The following is a 20,846-nucleotide window of genomic DNA, read 5'->3' as shown; positions in this document are numbered from 1 at the left end:
TCCACTGCAAAAACCCCTACGCGCAAACGAATTATTGAAATAAAAATTGAACCATCTGTTTGACCCGAAATGACCTAGTTTATGTCGAGTGGACGTTAAACCCCATTTCTCTTTCTCTCTGGTTAAAGTAGAAAATCAAACCCCATTTTCTTTTATTTCCTTTTTGTCTGTTTGGGTATCTGAATATGTGCTACAGCTTCAATGGTGTATTAATAGAGGAGGCACGGTGTCTACACTAGCCTGGATGTCTCGGGTTCGACCCCAGTGTTGGCCGAGAAAGTTCATCGGGATTTTCCAGTGTGGTTTCGCCTTGTCAGTGGTGCAGGCCGGAGGGTTTGACAAGGACAGCTGTCTAGTCGTTCGAATGGGACGAAAAACTGAGGTCCCGTGTTCACATTAGCGTGCACGTAAAAGATCCACGGGCAGTTGGAAATCGATATAAGAATAAGCCATAGCCCCGCTGCCCGGGCAAATGTCCCCCTCATAGCAGACTGTATGGCGTATGACTCTCTTGATTATCCCTGTCGGAGCAGAACAGTGGGACTTTAAACCCCATTTTATTTCATTTCAATGGTGTATTAATAAGACTGATTGGTTACTGGGGTTCGTTGGAGATTGATATCGCAAGCAAATGCTTGTTCTGCAGTCAAATAGCATTTATACATACAACCACGGAACCAGGAACAACCACCAAAGATCAATTCCTGATTCAAGAACAATCAGCAAATCAATTGGCTGGTCTTCGATCTCTAATGTACATCAACTTTATACACTTGTTCTAGTAGTTACATATTCATTTATGTCAAGTCTCCATGGTGGCATAAAACTTTATCGGTATTAAATGAGTTTAGAAAATCGACAAGCTAGTCATTGGGTGTTCGAACACTAAAACTTAATTAACAAACGTTACGCTTTGATCATTGACGCTTTCCGTTCATTAATATTTATGGATTTATTTTATCGAAAATATAAAACGTTTTTTATGTTTTATGATGCATTAGGATTACCTGTGAAGTTTTCTATACTCTTTGATAACAATAGTATAATTTTGTGTTTTAGCCTTTTTCTTTAGATTTAGGTTGGTAAGGATATCGATAGCTGTTGTATACGATTATATTTTTTAGTCACGCTGTATCGTATAAGAAACGCGATAGGAGCAGCTTCGAATTCAGTTTAGGGAAACCATGCTCTTTTGTCAGAATTTCTTTGAGTGACATTTAGTAATTGAACATTGACACATGTGTCGAAACGTTGCACGTTGATAAACCAGTTACTGTTATATCATAAATCGATTTTATTTTGTGTGCAATAGTTTATTGGTTAATATCATAGGACCCGGAATAAATGATCAACATTTTTTTATAAATAATGAACTAAGGTATGTAAAGAATAATTTGTCGGAAATCGATTCAGACTAATCTTTGATCGCATTGTGGAGAATTTTCAGAGGAAAAAAGGACCCGGAATAAATTATCAACAATTTTTATAAATACTGAACTGAGGCATGTGAAGAATAATTTGTCTGAGATCGATTTGGATTAATCTTAGATCATTTCATCGTTCTTTGATCGCATGCTGGAGAGGAAAGTATGATCGTGACATAAATCAGTTTCATTGGCACAACCAACAAACGTGTTTACATTTGTGAATGTATGGCTATTAATGTACATTTGTTTGTTATTAGCGTTTGGATTTGATACATGGACATGTTTCCTATAACAGCACCGGTTTTTATATACGTCCTTTTCCTTCATACATCGAACAGTTTAACGCTAACTATAAAATGGCGAAGGGTAACGACAATGGACAATAAAATGGTATCAGGAAATTTTATGGTGGTTCCGGGTTTAAAATATCACACATTTTGTGCTCAAATGTGTTCCATGCATTCAAATTGCTACTCATTTTTCTATGATGTCACAGATTATTCTTGTTTTCTTCACGATGACGTGTACACAACATCTACCACGTCACAGCCATCAACTACCAGATATTACGTCAGCGATAGCCGAGGTTTGTATAATTGTTTATTTTAATGGAGGCTATGGAGGCTCAGCGGTTAAGGTGCTAGCTGATTAACCAGGAGGGAGCCACGGTGGCTAAGTGAGTAAGACGCTGGCTCGCTAACTTGGAGGTCGCGGTTTTTCCGTCGTGGTTCAGGCCTTGAGATCTCAAAATCACGCTGGAGTGATAAGATGTGTTCGCCATATCTTTTGCGGGAGCTATTTAACACCGCCAAATTTCTATCTGAGACAATATATGCTTATTATAACTTCAGTTTACATTAAATTTAAAGTGTATAAATTAAACACTGTTTAACATGTAGTAATACCCTCCCTAGTAACTGTTAATAAATAAAAAAAAGGATCATACATGTATGTGTATCTCCAATTACATTTTGACAGCCCCGTGAATTTATTAGTTTGCTTCAGAACGGTAGGACAAGCTCAAATTACATTTAGATTTACTTTGCGGTGTACGGTGATTACGACGTGTTGACGTTGACATCTCGGTGAGAGGGCTACGGTTTAGTGCCGTAGGTAGTCCACTAAACGTGGACACAACGATACTGGGCTTCCGATATGCCTTTCAATCACAAATTATGCCAAAAATTTCAGTTTATATGCGTATTATTTATTTACTATCACGTTATATGAAACAAACACATCACTCTTTGATAGGTTATAATTAATACTACATCGTATCCACCGCCATGTTGAATGTACCGGTAAATCGCTAATTATGATTGGCTACTAATTTTAGAGTTACATAGAGAGAGAGAGAGAGAGAGAGAGAGAAATGGGGTTTAACGTCCACTCGACACAAATTAGGTCATTTCGGGACTAACATATGGTTCAATTTTATTTCAATAATTCGCTTGCGCATAAGGAGTCTTTAGCAGTGGGAGGAAACCGGAGGACCCGGAGGAAACCCACGAGGTTGGACAGGCCACCCTACTCCTTGTCACGTACAACCGGGGATTCGAAACCACGCCAGTCGACTCAATGACAGACTTTATGATACAGCGCGCGCACGCTAACCATTCAGCCACCCCCCCCCCCCCCCCCCCGTTACATAGAGGTTCTAATGGAGACAAAAGGATTACATTTCGTCACTGTATTTTGAATATTTTTTGGTTTGAGCAAAACAGTAGGACGTTAAACCCCATTTCATTTCATTTTGGGTTGGATCTCGGTGTTGGCAAGACAGAAGCGTGTAATCGTGTTGCACGTAAAAGATCCCTTGATAATTTGAATTTAACTGCCCGAGCAAACTGTTCCTTAATTATAGCCAACGGCTTGGATGATTTTATTCTTCATTATCCCGAAAAACAATAGCAGTGCTGTACAATCCCTAGCGAATACTATAAGTAATCTATTTTTAAATCTTTGGAACCAGAAATCTGACATATCGACGATATTCTTTAATAAATGACGGGAGGGGAGGTAGAGAGAGGTGGTGTTAGGGGGTTCACTGACCTCTTGTCCCGTGAGTTAGAGAGAGGTGGGGTTAGGGAGTTCACTGACCTCTTGTCCCGTGAGGTAGAGAGAGGTGGGGTTAGGGAGTTCACTGACCTCTCGTCCCATGTTCGAATCCCGGCCGAGAAAAGCTTTACTGATTTAAAGTCCAGCTATCACTGGTCTGGGCTGGCGCGCGCTAGGCTGACATGGATACTGCGTTCGAGAGATAGATGGGGTTTAACGTCTACTTGACACAAACTAGGTCATTTCGGGACTAAATATTGCTCAATTTTATTTCAATAATTCGCTTCCGCGTAGAGGTTGGACAGGCGACCCTACTTTTTGTCACGTACAAACGGGAAATCGAAACCACGCCACTTGACTCAACGGCAGACCCTCTGATACAACGCGTACGCGTTGACCATTCGGCCACCCAACGCCCTATCAAATGTGTGAACAGGTCGAAGTGTACTCGAACATGTTCATCAAGTCCATCTTAGTCTCTATCATCCAGAAAAATATTCTACGAGTTTTACCTCCACTTTCACCTAAGGTGATATCGTAGACAATCCGGTCTTTTACATTATCATTAACAATGTCTAAGGGAGGTAACTCCTCTTAAAACAAGATGTTTACGCCCATGAAATTAATTTAAGAATGTCATTTCAAAAAATACATTTGATTGCATGCCAGTTCAATATCTAACACTCTCAATTTTTTATTGTAAAATGTCTCTCTTCATGGGCCATATCTATGGGTTTTTATTTAATAAATCCTAATTCGTCGTCACGATTCATGTTTGTTTATATTAATGCAAGAATTATGGGATTTATTGTGGGAAGGGGAGTAGCTCTTACTTGACTTGGCTAAAGAGACTGGATAATCAACCACATTAAAAACCAAACTCCCGGTTACGCATGGGCAATGGACTTAACGTCAAATATTGACAACGGTCCCAGACCCTCCGTATGTTGAAGACTAGGATGTTCTGGGTGACCGAGACTAAGTCCATCTATGTTAAAAATGGGTACCGTTTCTTATGAATTGAAAATGGAACACAACAATAATTTTAGTGAATATCAACTTGATAATGCTAGGTCCCCACTGACCGTGGTGATCCTTTCAAGTCATATCATATATTGAGGTCAGTCGTAACAATCGTGTTGATCGTATCGAAACGTATCCTAACGTATCTGCATGTAGCAGATCGTGGATTTAATAGGAACTTTTGGCAAATGTAAATTTCGCGTATATCTGTATCGACTTTGCGTGTGACGTTATCAATTTTTTCGGACAGCTTTCATATACGGAAAAGTTGCGTATAACATCGTCGTCTTTTTGTACTACTTTTAGACGCTGAAATGTTGTGCCGTAGCGTTTTAATGAATCTATGTGCATCCTAGAACACGAAGGTGTATATTTGATGTGATTTTAACCATGATAAAGACTGGAATTTTATCATTATTTTTGATGAGATTTTCTCGAAATTTACATATTTGTCCTCTTGTCTGTCTGCATGCTGGTTGATCTACGTGCTAAATTTAGGGAGGAGGGACCTCGGAAATCTCTAAATGATGTGATTCTATGGTAAACGGGTATAGGCTTTCTGAAATGATACATTAGTGAAACCAATAATTGCTATCGAGTTGGTAGTCGACGATTTTTAATAAGATTCGACATTAAATTTTATTTAATAGCTCAGCGACCGTCGAGCGACTTCACTCCCTCCAGGAATTTGTACGCTAGGCATTTGACTAGTACTGATGTTGATCTTGGTAGATAACTGCCATCATGCTATAATATAGGGGGAGTTGGATGGCTGAATGGTTAGCGTGCGCGCGCTGTATCATAAAGTCTGTCAGTGAGTCGACTGGCGTGGTTTCGAATCCCCGGTTGTACGTGGCAAGGAGTAGGGTCGCCTGTCCAACCTCGTGGGTTTTCTCCGGGTCCTCCGGTTTCCTCCCACTGCTAAAGACCCCTACGCGCAAGCGAATTATGTAAATAAAATTAAACCATATATTAGTCCCGAAATGACCTAGTTTGTGTCGAGTGGACGTTAAACCCCATTTCTCTCTCTCTCTCTCTCTCGCTATAATATAACTATTCTCAGCTCAGCTATTCATACGAACGCGGCGCGAAAATCTGTCAAAACTCTTCCAGCGTAGTTTCCCCTTCTCAGTGATGCAGGATGGAGGGCCTGACAAGGACAGCTGTCTAGTCGTTCGGATGGGACGAAAAACCGTGGTCCCGTGTACACATTGGCGTGCACGTAAAAGATCCCTTGGTAGTTGGAATTCGATATAAGAGTAGGCCATAGCGCCGCTGCCCGGACAAAATTTCCCTCATAGCACACAATATGGCGTATGCCCGTCTTCATTAGCCCAGGTTAGGAGCAGAACAGTAGGACGTTAAACTCCATTTCATTTCATTTCATTTTGACGCAACGTATCACATGACGATACGGATACGTGATACCGATAGGGAAAATTTCGCTTGCCAAAAGTCTATATTAGGGACAATCCCATAGTAATGGAATGAAATGGGGTTTAACGTCCTACGCTTCTGCACCTAAACTGGGCTAATTGAAGACGGGCATACGCCATACAGTGTGCTATGAGGGAAATTTCGCCCGGGCAGTGGCGCTACGGCCTACTCTTATATCGAATTCCAACTGCCAAGGGATCTTTTACGTGCACGCCAATGTGTACACGGGACCTCGGTTTTTCGTCTCATCCGAACGACTAGGCAGCTGTCCTTCAATCCTATAGTAACGCAGCACACGGAAGTGGGAAACAAATATAACCGCCCTAAATTACCGGTGCAAATAGGACTTAAATCCTTTTTTTTCGGAAGCTGAGATAATAATGGGTCTCTTTGTTTAAAATAATCGATGGAAGCACTTAAATGTTGTATAAATCATTAGTTACTGTCTGAACCATCGGAAATTTTAAACGGATTTTTTCGATAATGAACAAACTACTTAACATCTGCCATTATAAACTTACCCGTGTGTTTAAATGAAAGGTTAAGCCCTTTAACATGGACAAGATATTCTATATATTGTCTATTCACGGCTAAAGTTCTTAGATTCAATTTTACACAATAGTTGTCTCGTTTATTTATTATATATATGTAGAGAGAGAGGGGGGGAGGGGAGAGAGAGAGGGAGAGAGAGTGAGAGAGAGGGGGGGAGGGGAGAGAGAGAGGGAGAGAGAGAGAGAGAGAGGAGGGAGGGGAGAGAGAGAGGAGAGAGAGAGAGAGAGAGGAGAGAGAGAGAGGGTTTAACGTCAACTCGACACAAACTAGATAATTTCGGGACTAACATGGCGCAGGAGTCTTTAGCAGTGGGAGGAAACCGGAGGACCCGGAAAAACCCCGTGAGGTTGGACAGGCGACTCTACTCCTTGTCAGTACAACCGGAAAATGAAATGAAATGAATAATGGGGTTTAACGTCCTACTGTTTTGCTCCGAACTGGGCTAATGAAGACGGGCATACGCCATACAGTGTGCTTTGAGGGAAATTTTGCCCGGACAGCGGCACTACGGCCTACTCTTATATCGAATTCCAACTGTCAAGGGATCTTTTACGTGCACGCCAATGTGTACACGGGACCTCGGTTTTTCGTCCCATCCGAACGACTAGACAGCTGTCCTTGTCAGCCCCTCCGTCCTGCATCACTGACAAGGGAGAACCACGCCGGAAAATCTGGATGAACTTTCTCGGCCCAGTACAACCGGGGAATCGAAACCACGCCAGTTGACTCAATGACAAACCTCATGATAAAGTGCGCACGTGCTAACCATTCGGCCATCCTAACCCCCCTAGAATGTCGAAGTTGTGAATGGCTAATAAACAAATTAGCGTTCGTAGGTATGTCATGGAGTACATGGTTGGTTGAAGTGCGGTGGCTAAGTGGGTAAGATGGTTGCTTACTAGCCTGGAGGTCGTGTGTTCGATCCCTGCATTGGCCAAGAAAGTTTGTCTGTGATGCAGGGCGGAGGGCTTGACAAGGACTGCTATCTAGACGTTCGGATGGGACGAACAAACCGAGGTCCTGTGTATGTATTGGCGTGCACCTAAAGATCCCTTGGCAGATGGAATTCGATATAAGAGTAGGCCGTAGTGTAGCGGCCCGGGCAAAATGTCCCTCATAGCACACTGTATGACGTATGTCCGTCTTCATTAGCCCAGTAAGAGCAGAAAAGTAGGACGTTAAACCCCATTTCATTTCACCTTTGTTTAATATGTATTCGGTCGTCATATTGTCTGTTGCGACAAGAACATGTGTTCTCAACGTATCGTGGAGAGCTCGACTGCCAGACATTCTTTGATGTTTATAAGCTCCTTGACATTTAAAGGGAGGTCAATATTCCAGTTTACATGAAAGTAATTTCCTTTATAAAATGCCTGCACCGCCGTCTGTTGAGCAATCGGATTAAAATACTGGGCCCTTATTCACGAAAACTTAAACTAAGATAAAATCGAAATTTTAAGAAATACTGTAACCTCATTGGATATATGCAAATTGATTTTACTGGTCAGCCAATCGAATTGCAGTATTTCTTAAAATGTCGATTTTATCTTAGTTTAAGTTTTCGTGAATAAGGGCCCAGATCTATATTTCGTTTCCGCTTTTTTATACTTTCGATGACCTCTACTACATGCAGATCTGACCAGTTGTAGTGTGGGGGGGGGGGGGTCGCGGCAGGGGTCATACGAGCGGCTTTCGACCCTATAACGTCAGACATTTGATTAACCAATCATTGTTGATGTTTCTAATAGGATGCCCATAGTTCCGTGCATCGCACTCCACTTGCTGCAACGAACAATTTCATTGGCTAATCCCTCACAATAACCAGAACGTGGGTAATATAACAACTTTTCCAGATCCTTGTGTAATAAAGACAAGTAAAACGGAATTGTGAACTATAAAAAAACGAAACGAAATCGTATTTTAATCAGATTGCGTGTTGAGGCATCTGTCTGTAAACAGGTGACCGGCTTTAAGTCTAAGAATTTAAAGCGAGAATTTCATATTTTCTAAGAAAATCAAAACATAATTATTTCTATGTCTTTTGCTCAATAGGTTGTCAATTTACTATTATACGATCATAGGTATCATTCTCACACTTAAAAAAGCCTTCACCCCGGAAATAACACAATTACCTCCCTTGTTTTTCTATTCCCCCAATGGTTAAGCTATCTTCAAACGTTTGGATTTGAAGTTGAAAATGATATTTTTGCCAATTTCTCAACTGGCAATTGTGAATTATAGGATTAATAGGATTATTCTTTAACAAGGTAGGACTTTTTATAGATACCATCTATTTTAAGGCTTTATTTTAATACATTTTAAAAATATAATTTAAAAATATGAAATTATCCCTTTAACACTACTACTGAATACATCCATGAAGTCTAGTCACCAGGCATGAGCTAATACATTTTCTGAGTCATTCTTTCTGAAGGGACAGGTGATGACTATAAGGCGGTACCCCCCCCCCCCCCAATCATCTGACACGCTTAATTGAGCTTACCGCACAGTGACAATAGAGACTTTTGGCAAATGGAATTTTTCCCATCCGTATAACGTATTGGTATCGTCACCTGATACGTTGCGTTAATTTAGTTTTAGAGTTTTGGCAGATTTTCGCGCCGCGTACGTATGGGTAGCTGAGCTGAGCGTAGTTCTATTACAGCATAATGGCAGTTATCTACCAAGATTAACATCAGTACTAGTCAAGGACATAGCCTACAAATTCCTGAAGGGAGTGATGTCGTCTTTGCCATGGTTAAAATCACGTCAAATATACACCTTCGTGTTCTAGGATACACATATATTCATAAAAACGCTACGGCACAATATTTCAGCGTCTAAAAGTAGCAAAACATACGGTAAAAGACCGTTGGGTGGGACACTGAATCTCATTTTTGAATTTCTAATCTTTAATATTTTCCCGATGAACTTAAGCAGTCCTGTCAATTAACCTCGGCAATCTGCTATAGCCGAGGCTAATCCGTAAATGCCGATGTATTTTACATTTTCCTCGGCAAAATAAATAGCCGAGGCCATTAAATCATTGAATACATATATAACGTTATTTAGAGTCCATTTTATTTTTATACATACTAAAAATTATTATCAACAAATCATACTGCCCATCGGTTTAATTATCTAAAGATAGTTCCATGTCTTTCTATTTCTCCTCGTATATTATTTCTATTCTGAAAATAACTGTTCAGTATTTTAGAATGGTGCGTCTCGGTTTCGTTTTGAAATTCACAGGGCAATGTATCCATACGATTGTACTCTCAGTTATTAACTATATAAGGCCTATATTAATTACAAGTACAACTCTATTTTGAAATCCATGGAGAATGGAATTTTCTGATGGCATTTCGTAGATCGCGATCATGCCCCAGTCAATCAACGCTTTCAATTATATTACCGTAAAAGGTACCATGCCATACGAGCAAGCGAATTGTTCAAATAAAAATTGAACCATATGCTAGTATCGAGTGGACTTCGATCCCAAACTTGGGCGACAAAAAATTAAGTTTTAGAACAATCAAATCTAATTTAAAAGAAAATTTATGTTTAAATCAATGTGTCTTCAATTAACACGAGTTATTGATTCACATAAACATGTAAAGCATTTATTTGAAAGGTGATCGAACTGTTTAATTCTTGATCATAATAATAACAATTGTTGTTCTAGAAGAGACTTTCAGTGTTCAATCTTGTTTTTAAATTTCTGATTCAGAATTCGTTATTTCTTCCAGTAAGTGGATAGTTCGATCGATATTATTCCATAACTGAACTCGTTCTAAACGATTTGACCTGCGCAGTAAATATTGTGTCTACTTTAAATAAAGGTTTGTTTTGAGAGAAAAAAATATATGACTGTTTTATAATGTCGTGGTAATTATGTGAAGAGTAAATAAACATTTTAACAATTAGGCGTTTTTAAATGAAATGAAATGTAATTAGGAGATAAACATCTCCTGTTTCGCATTTAGAGGGGTGTTTTTGTCCAATAGACATGTCCTGAGATCATTAGGACGTGTTAGCATCGCGGGTTCTAATGTAAAATCTCAGGACATAACTATTGCACAATAACACCCCTCTAAATACGAAACAGGACGTGTTTATCGACATTGTAACATGCTATTTTAGGATTTTAATAGAAATTACTAAAACAGGGGTGTTATTATCCAATAGACAGTGTCTAATTAAATATACATTATGCAAGAGCTAAATCTGCCTATTGCATGGCTTTTTTTAGGCCTGAAATGTTATTTAAATTATTAATTAGACATTAATTAACTTATCCAGGGCATAATCAACTCTAGATGGCATCGCTAGCCTGCGATCTTAAGTGGATTGTGAGCCGATTTACTGCATAACTTTCCTTCTCGATTAAACGATTAAATGGATAATCGAGACTATGCTGTTTAACGTACTGACTTTAGTAATGATGACCGAGGCTAGGCAGAAATTTTATTCGCTTAGTTCTGGTTTCATAGTGGATCAATTTGAATGAAATTTTCAGCAAATTGCCTTTACGTTATCTAGTTTTTAATTATTAGAGCGAGAACTGCCAACTCGTTATCTAATCTCCCATAATGTATCTTTAACCTATCAAAACGCCGGATTCACCCTTAAGCATGTTACAATGTGGTTTAATGTCCCACTGTTCTACTCCGACTGAGCTAATGAAGACACGCCATACAGTGTCCTATAAGGGAAATTATGCCCGGGCAGACTACTCTTATATCGAATTCCAACTGCCATTGAATCTATTACGTGCACTTCAATGTGTACGCGGGACCTCGAGTTTCGTTCCATCCGAACGACCGGACAGCGGTCTTTGTCGGGTACACACTGATCAGCAGTGAATATTTGCTAGGCCGCGACAATCACTGATAAGGATGACATCGATGCGACTTAATGAGCCACAAATATTAAATTTTTTCCTCCGACAAATTCAATTCTAAAACATTTTTTTCGTGTATTAGAAAAATAAATTAAGACGTTTGACGTATTTGTAGGTAAAATTATTCCCTATTTAGTGTAAATGGGTATTAAAATGACTAAAAGGCTCCATTCCGCCCGAACCAATAAGGTCTTATGTAAACAATGCACGCGCTATTGAGCCAATGATTGGCGCCGCGTGGTGTGACGTCACGTTTCGAAACGGTCATCTGTAACAGAGATATTAAAAGATCTCTGTGAAACAGATTGTGTCGGGTCCTGCACCACTGACAAGATGAAACCACAGCGGAACTTTCTCGCTGCCAACACCGAAGAGATGAAATAGTAAAACTATACCCTATAACCCCCTTACTAATCAATGCCTTATTAAGACACAAGGGGTCGTGGCGTGCATAAGTAAACGGGGCCCCTAAATACCCCCCCCCCTCCAAACCCCGAATAAGTTATGTTTATATTGCAATTGAAGTGCGTTTTATGTAACACTATAACAACCATACGCATAAAGTATATTCTTTGTTAGTCTGACAAGGAATAGTGTCTAGTCGTTTGGATGGGACGACAAATCCCTTGGTAATTGGAATTCGATACTTATAGCACACGGTACCTAAGTGGGTAAGAGACTGGCTCGCTAGCCTGGAGGTCGGGTGTTCGATCCCTGCATTGGCCGAGAAATTTCATCGGAATTTCCAACGTGGTTTCCCCTTGTCAGTGGTGCTGTTTTGTCATTCGGATGGGACGAAAATCCGAGGTCCCGGGTATACATTGGCGGCCTGTACCTAACGTGTTGTTGATTAGCTTTGTTTATTTTATTTTTCAGTTCCAACAACAATGGTTACCACAGAAGCTGAAACAACCACAACAGAACCGACAACCACAACAGAACCGACAACGACCACGACTACGACGACAGTACCACCTCCCCGCGTTTGTCCAGCTGGTTTTACGTCCAATTCCGGTTACTGCTTCTTGATCTCGACCATAACACGTTCGTGGACAATTGCTAGGTCCACTTGTCAGGGGTATGGAGGTGGTGATCTGTTAGTGATAGACAGCACAACAAAGCAAACCTTCTTCAACACCTATATGAAAAATAACGGTAAATTGCAGCTCTTTTATTCTCCCAATCCTGAGATCCACGGTAGCTCACTGAGTAAGACCTGGACCTGGAGGTCGTGGGTTCGATCCCTGTGTTGGCCGAGAAAGTTCATCGGGATTTTCCGGCGTGGTTCCCCCTTGTCAGTGATGTAGGAAGGAGGGCATGGCAAGGACAGTTGTCTAGTCGTTCGGATGGTACGAAAAACCGAGGTCCTGTGTACACATTGGCGTGCACGTAACAGATCCTTTGATAGTTGGAATTCGATATAAGAGTAGGCCATAGTGCCTCTGTCCCTGCAAAATTTCCCTCATGGCACTATTTTAGTGATAACAGAGTTCAGTTTAGTAAATACATGTATATACCTTATTTACATCGGAACAGAATATAACACATCTACATACAGAACAATAAAGGAACTTAAACTAATATACGGGAACTAGACTATGACAGGAACACAGCACGACGGTACATAACTATATTAAATCCAGCATTCCGCCCCTCTGGCAAAGCAGCAGCTGAACGCAGGCGATTCCATCCGCCAGTCTCTGCTTTTCTCTCGTCTGCGTCTCGCCTCCTCTCCGCTCGTCTCCCTAACTGTCAGTAAACTCCTGATTTTATAGCGCCGGAGAATAGATAAGACTCGTGTTCATACATGCAATTGCCTCTTTATCACGTCATGGTATTCTTGCTGACGAGTGCGTTTTCCCTTGAAGTAACGTGGAGCGTGCGGAGCGTGTGCACAGATCATATTATGTAGTTTGTAAAAGACATGTGGGATTAATTAATTAGAACGTGACTAAACCTGTCCAACCTCGCGGGGTTTCTCAGGGTCCTCCGGTTTCTTTCCACTGGTAAAGACCACTACACGCAAGCGAGTTATTGAAATAGAAATTGAACCATGTTTTGTCGAGTGGACGTTAAACTCCATTTCTCTCTCTCTTTCTCTCTCGTGTTGTTGATGATAGAGAGAGGAGAGATTAGGACGTTAAACTTAAATTCGTTTTTTATCTTCACTGCTTCTACATTTTATGTCAAGCACTGGATACATAGGTTACAAGCATAGATTAAAAATAAAATCCTTCTCTCTATCTCTAGACCCCACCAAACTGACTAGTGCGCGTCTGCTGATATAACTTGCTACATCCTCCCCTCTATAATTTACATGGTTGTCTAAAAATAGCCCACTGCTCTGATAGTTTTATATTAGTTATCTATTATTCAATTGACCAAATATGACGTAATTAATTATGATGATTGGCTCTCATGCTTAATGACGTGAGTACCATCCTTAAATGGGGAGTAGGAATTTATCCTTGGCCTTAGACCCCATATCCTGTTATTGAAACAATATTTCATAAACAATTTAATTTGCGATTCATATACTGACAATGGAGAATAATTAGTCAAGGCCATAAGATTATTACAATAGCACTGATTGATTAAATCCTTAGATTATTGTGGACTGGATAGTTAGTCTAATATATATTTATATGGCCAGGCCCATTACTACTTCACTTCATTTAGAACGGGTTATCCAGTCTGAGATTATACTATTTTTTCAACAGCCAAATATCACTTGGTAAACCTACATCTAAACTCGGCTGTATGACGAATTCCGCCATTGGAACTACTTTCAAGTTATCGGATTACAAATGGCGGCGCCCATGAAGGCGCATGCGAAGAGTGTTTTATCATGCAAGGCTTTTAATGTCTGAAGCTGTTTATGCGATTTTCTTTAAACAAAAAACAACTTTGCATTGAAAACTCTACACACTCTTCGAACGACGCCAATTTGAGAAAGCGTCACGTTTTCCTAATAAGTGAACAGGTAGCCGCATCACAATTGTATGGGTGTAGCTACATATCACTTACCGTCATTCATATCACTTACCGTCAATTGTAATTTGCGCACATGAGCAGCCACTTATCATTAATTTTGTGTTGTTGTCCTTGTTGAATTTTGTTGTTGATGAGGTGGGGGGCGGGGCGAATGGTTAGCCTGTGCGCGCTGTATCATAAGGTCTGTCATTGAGTCAACTCGTCTGGTGTCGATTGCCCGGTTGTACGTGACAAGGGGTAGGGTCGCCTGTCCAACTACGTGAGTTTTCTCCGGGTACTCCGGTTTCCTCCCACTGCTAAAGACCCCTACGCACAAGCGAATTATTGAAATAAAACTAAACCACGTGTTATTCCCGAAATGACCTCTCTCTCTCCCCCCCTCTCTCTCTCTCTCTCTCTCTCTCTCGTGTTGTTGATGATGGTTGTATGTTGGATTTTTTGTTGTTGTTGTTGATTATTTGTTTTTTACCTTACCTAGCCATTCTATTTACAGGTCACACCCTAAGTTACCATTTCGGTGTGCATCATATTTATTCTAATGGAGACTTTGAGTTGGTGGATGGACGAACACAAGCTACTGCAACATTTACATACTGGGGCGTTGGTGAACCTAACAATGCCGATGGTCCCAATTTATGCGGTTTTCTCAACTGGAAAAACACTAGTACCGAACTAAGATGGAATGACGGGGCGTGTAGCTTTACGGACTACTACATCTGTGAAGTCAACATTTGATAGAAAATAGCTGTTGTATATTTGGCAAGCTATTTGTGAAGTCAACATTTGATAGAAAATAGCTGTCGTATTTAGCAAGTTATATCTATGAAGTCAACATTTGATAGAAAACAGCTGTGGTATTTTTGGCAAGCTGTCGTCGACATATATTAAATACCGTTACTAATCTTGGCAAAACATCACACAATGGCTTCGGTAGCGAGGATATGGGTTAGGGTAGAGGGGGGAGGGGAATAGCGAGGTGAGGGAGGGGGGATAGCGAGATGGAGGAGTGGGGAAGGGGAAGGTATTAAAAGGGTGTTACTTGAGATTAGATAAGGAGTTGACAGTTCTCGCTATAATAGTTGAAAAAAAAAAAAAAAAAAACATAACGTAATTAGAATAATGCTGGAAATTTCAGTTAAATTGCTCCACTCTGAACCGAGATTTTAGCGATTGAATTTTAGGCTTAGCCTCGATCATCATTACTAAAGTCGGTAAATAAAAATAAAGACTCGATTATCCATTTTGACGTTAAATCATCCATCACAAAATGTATTCAAATCCATGTAAATATCGAGAGTTGAATCTGGATAAGTTTATTAATGTTTTATTAATAATTTAGAAAACATTCCAGCCCCAAAGAAAGGCCTGCAATAGGCAGATTTAGCTCTTGTATAATGTATGTTTAATGCATGTATAAATATTTTATTTCCAATGGCTGAAAATGCTCGGGGAACAGACATGACCTATATTATCTAGAGCTGGGCCATATCCCTAGAACAAATATCAATAAAACTCTTGACCCTAATTATGTAAATATCTGTCTGGTCTTCATTAATATATAATATAAATATTGTAATTTGATGTTAATAAATACGCATTTGGCATAATTTGGCCTTCTCTGATTTTTTGCTTGGGGACTACCTTCTGGCTAATTCCTAACTTTGTCTTTTGTTGGGGAGCCTTTGCATTTTGCTTCGTCTTGATGCAGGACGAAAAACTGAGGTCCCGTGTACACATTGGCGTGCACGTAAAAAGATCCATTGACAGTTGGAATTCGATATAAAAGTAGGCCGTAGCGCCGCTGCCCGGGCAAAATGTCCCTCATAGCACACTGTATGGCGTATGCCCGTCTTCATAGAGTAGGCCGTTAAACCCCATTTCATTTCATTTCATTTGCGTTTTGCTTACTCTACCCGACCAGAATTACTTCCCTTCGCCATCTTCCATTGCAATTAATTATTTATGAGATTGGTCGATACAAATAGCACAATCATCAAGGGAAGATAACTTGAATACGTATCTCCCCATAGATTAACCCAGGGGTTATTGGAGTAGAATGGAATGAGACCACTGCGGATGCCGCGGATGAGCTGGACACGAATATACCATTCAATTACATCAGCTACGTTATAATTCAAATATAGGCCTCCACATTTCATGGAAACAAAATAGTTAATGATTTTGTTACTGTTATTTAGTGTTGGCGGTGGGGGAGGGACGTTAAACCCCATTTCATTTCATAGCGTGGATGTGGAAGCGGACTTAAAGTATAACTATTTTCCACACAAACTATGAACGATTCTTCTTCTATTAGCGTTTAACGCCCGCTTCCACAGGTTGTCTTATTATATTATGCTTAGCGCACTAGCAGGGGTTTTCCTGTTGGGGGGAGGGGGAGTACCCAGAGTAAATCCAAGCCACATACGCTCACACCAGGTATCGAAACCACGACCGGAAGTCAGAAGTGACCGACACACTTGACCATCCCAACGTCCCCAGACATTTTAATGCTTTACAACGATGCCCATCTACTAGTCTCGGACACCCAGAACCCCTTAGTATTCAACGTACATAGAATATCTGTCTGAATGACAGAGACTACCCATATCAAACTTCCTGCTTCGAAAACATATGAAGGTGATTTATAAAACATGTCAGTCAGTAGATAATTTTATTTTATTTTCATCTTATGGTTTATAACGAGACTCTGAAAGGGGGACCTTTTGATGGGTAAAGATTTAATTATGATGAAACAGCAAACAACAAAGAAAATAGCGTGACAATTAACAACTTCGATGACCCACTTATAAAACTTCGTACAAATCAATTTATTGCAATCAGAATACTTTTAGTTTATCGAGCCGTTTTCTAATAAATCGATGAAAAAATTTTAGCTGTAATATTTTAAAGATACATTATGGAAGATTAAATAAAGAGCTGACAGTGTTCGCTATAATTGATAAAATCTAGAGAACATAAATGGATTATGCTGAAAATGTCATCCAAATTGCTTCACTCTAAGCCGAGAAACCTTATTTTAAAATCACTGTAGCCTCGATTGTCATCGTTACCGCTTTCAAGATAATTAACACAGTCTCGCTTATCCATTTTAGTGTTTAATCATCAACGGACGTTGAACAGCAGATCGGATTCCAATCCAAAGAAAATAGGACACATAAGATGACTTTGAGAGTTGAGTATGGTCTTTTCGGGTTAATAAATGTTTATTAATAGTTTATAGAAATTTCAGGCCTAAAGAAAGATCTACAATAGACAGATTTACCTCTTGCATAATGTATGTTTAATGAAGCGATTAAACATTTTCACTTGATTCTCTTGTTTATTGTGTGTTCGGTTAATAGATCATATGGTCTATTATTGAGTCAAGTGGTTTTATTTCGTTTCCGCGCTTGTACGTGACAATAGGGGTTGGATGGCCGAATGGTTAGCACGTGCGCGCTGTATCATTAGGTCTGTTATGGAGTCAACTGGCGTTGTTTCGATTCCCCGGTTGTATGTGACAGGGAGTAGGGTCGCCTGTCCAACCTCGTGGGTTATCTCCGGGTCCTCCCCCCCCCCACCAACTGCTAAAGACCCCTACGCACAAGCGAATTATTGAAATAAAATTAAAACATGTGTTCGTCCCGAAATGACATTCTCCTACTGCTAAATAATAATAATAATAATAATAATCCATCTTGTATAGCACTGGCATAGGCGTACGAGCGGGGGGGGGGGGGGGGCTTGAGACAGCACAGCTTTGTTTAATGGTAAGGGGCAGTTTATTCCATTCTTGGGGGGTGGGGGGTGGAGGCGAAACAGAAGGCCCTTTCTTCAAATGTTGTGTTTGGTTTGTGTGCTTTGAGTTGTAGTTGATTTGATGACCTGAGGGAACGTAAACTGCACGCAGCGATCCATCTACGTCATACTTCGAGAATAATGATCACTGCCCTAGTTAACCTCCATTTAAAACGCTCACGTGATCATTTTAGGGTGGGGCTTATCGACTGGATAATAGCTTTGTGTACACAACAGAGTAAAAATAACCCGATCAAGCACGTTTTTTATGCAAACACATGTCATAGGCAAAATGTCAACTTCTGCCACTCCGGTAAACGCGATATATAATATGCCATTGTAAACTGTCTTTACAGTTTCAATCTGTTTATCTTTCAAAACAAGGTTGGATACTCCTAAATTTGTCTTCGCAAACAAAACCGCCTCTGTGAAATTATCTTTCATGGCAATCATGGGCGCCGCCATATTGAATAATTAGAGGACTATTTTGTGATTCGTATTTGATTAGTTTGACATCTTTCATACACCCAGCGGCTAAATAAACATATTTAATTTCATTCATTATGACAATAGAAGAGAAATAAATATTTCTAAAAATTTCTAAAAGCATATTCAGTGTTTTTGACTAAAATCGTCGATGTAGGAATTAAAATGTCGGTTAATTAGCTTAGGGCCTGTTCTCAGGCGGAACTAGCTGTAGACAGGCAGCCTAAGTTTGGGATGGAGGGAACGTTGAGGAATATATAGATGAATTAAATCTTTACGATAGTCCGGAGAATTAGGATTGTTGGGGCAGTGATAGGTGAGGGTATTGATTTTGAAAGATGTTCTGTAATTTATAGGGGGGGGGGGGCGAATGGTTAGCGCGTGTGCGTTGTATCATAAGGTCTGTCATTGAGTCAACAGGCGTGGTTTCGATTCCCCGGTTGTACGCGACGAGGCTCGCCTGTCCAACCTCGTGGGTTTTCTCCAGGTTCCTGGTCCCCCCCCTCCCCACACTGCTAAAGAACCCTAGGCGCAAGCGAATTATTCAAATAAAATTGAACCATGTGTTAGTCCCGAAATTACCTAGTTTGTGTCGAGTAGACGTTAAATCCCATTTCTCTCTCTCTCGAAATCACCTAGTTTGTGTTGATTGGGCGTTAAACCCCACCTCTCACTCTCTTCTCTCTCTCTCTCTCTCTCTCTTACTCTCATACGGGGCCTATTATTATCAACCATTAACAAGTTTACTGACGTGTAGTACTAGGGGACTCCTTGTTGTAGACAAGCCCATTTCGTTCTCTGTCTCTGTAATTTAAGGTATCCAGTGGAGGTCTGAAAAGGGTTGGAGTTATGTGTTCTCTAATGTTGGTTCTTGTGATAATTCGGGCGGCTTTGTTTTAAATAGAGATGTGGTGGATGAGAGAGGATGGTAAACCGTAAAGAAATACATTTTGAATAGTCCTGTGCAGATGTTACGAAGGCAATCTGATTAAAACATAGATCCTATTTCGTTTCGTTTTTTATAGTTCAAAATTTCGTTTTACTTGTCTTTACTACACTAGGATCTGGAAGAGTTGTTATCATTGACGTGTTCTGAATGATGTGAGCTATTAGCCAATGAAACGGTCTGTTACGGCGAGCTTAAGGCATGTTTTGCACGGAACTGTGGGTAATCAACTAGTAACATCAATGCTGACTGGTTAATCAAATCTCTGACATCATAGGGTCAAAAGCCTCTCGTATGACCTCTGACGCGACCTACCGCTACAACCGGTCAGATCTTCATGTAGTGTAGGCCATCGAAAGTATAAAAAAACGAAACGAAATATAGATCTGTATTGTAATAAGATTGTTAGGAAGGCACTGATGAGCACTTTTATGGTATAAGTGTCCAAAACGTTTCTGATTCTGCCGATCCTTTAAAGATGGAAGTTCGCTTACTTGCAGATGGTAGAAACATGTCGTTTCATTTTCAACTTTTCATCCAAGAGCACTCTAAGACTGCTGACACAGTCTGTAGTTTTACGAAAAAAAGATAGCCTCCGTTTTGTCATCATTGAGCTTGGGGAAGTTAGAATAAAACTGAACCGTGTGTTAGTTTCGAAATGGCATAGTTTGTGTCGCGTGGACGTTACCCCCCCCCCCGCTCTCTCTCTCTCTCTCTCTAAAGTGGATTGCAGATTGTATCTACTATTAGTTGTAACCCTCTCCCCCCGCACACTTTTTTTACCTGACACATTAACAGACCCGTGAAAATGATTTTATTTTGTATAGGCACTAACTGAAGCAACGCCTGCTATATTGAACTTTATTCATTTTGATATGAATTAAAATGTAAATCTGTATCAAAATGATACTTCCAAACCAAGAGCAGCGAGTACCTTTTTTGAACAAGCACCACTCAAGTAAATCGCTTGGCAATCCCCGCGCGGCTTAAAAAGAAGAAGCTGGTGAACACGTCTAAATAGACCAGCACTACGAAATTACGTAATCCCCGCCCTTTGCCCAGCTACATATTTTTTTTTTTTTTTAAAAATCACTTTTTATGAGAAAAGTGTCACGGTCGTGTGCTTTATCATCAGATGGTGGTGGAGTGGAATGGGCATTCAAAGCGCGAAATAATGATATTGACAAAATGACATGAAATGAAATGTGGTGTTTACCGTCCT

At 40.2% G+C, this 20,846-nt stretch overlaps 1 long non-coding RNA gene across 1 annotated transcript; it reads left to right on the top strand.

Annotated features, from left to right (window-relative positions):
* Window positions 1-1,197: 1,197 nt before the first annotated feature.
* Window positions 1,198-15,340, top strand: LOC126819147 (uncharacterized). The gene is made up of 3 exons (XR_007679521.2): window positions 1,198-2,013; window positions 12,277-12,555; window positions 14,888-15,340. It is a non-coding gene; the product is annotated as an uncharacterized LOC126819147 (long non-coding RNA).
* Window positions 15,341-20,846: the final 5,506 nt, after the last annotated feature.

Source organism: Patella vulgata, chromosome 4 (assembly GCF_932274485.2).
Source record: "Patella vulgata chromosome 4, xgPatVulg1.2, whole genome shotgun sequence".
Lineage (NCBI taxonomy): Eukaryota > Metazoa > Mollusca > Gastropoda > Patellidae > Patella > Patella vulgata.
This window is presented reverse-complemented; position numbering and strand designations above follow the sequence as displayed.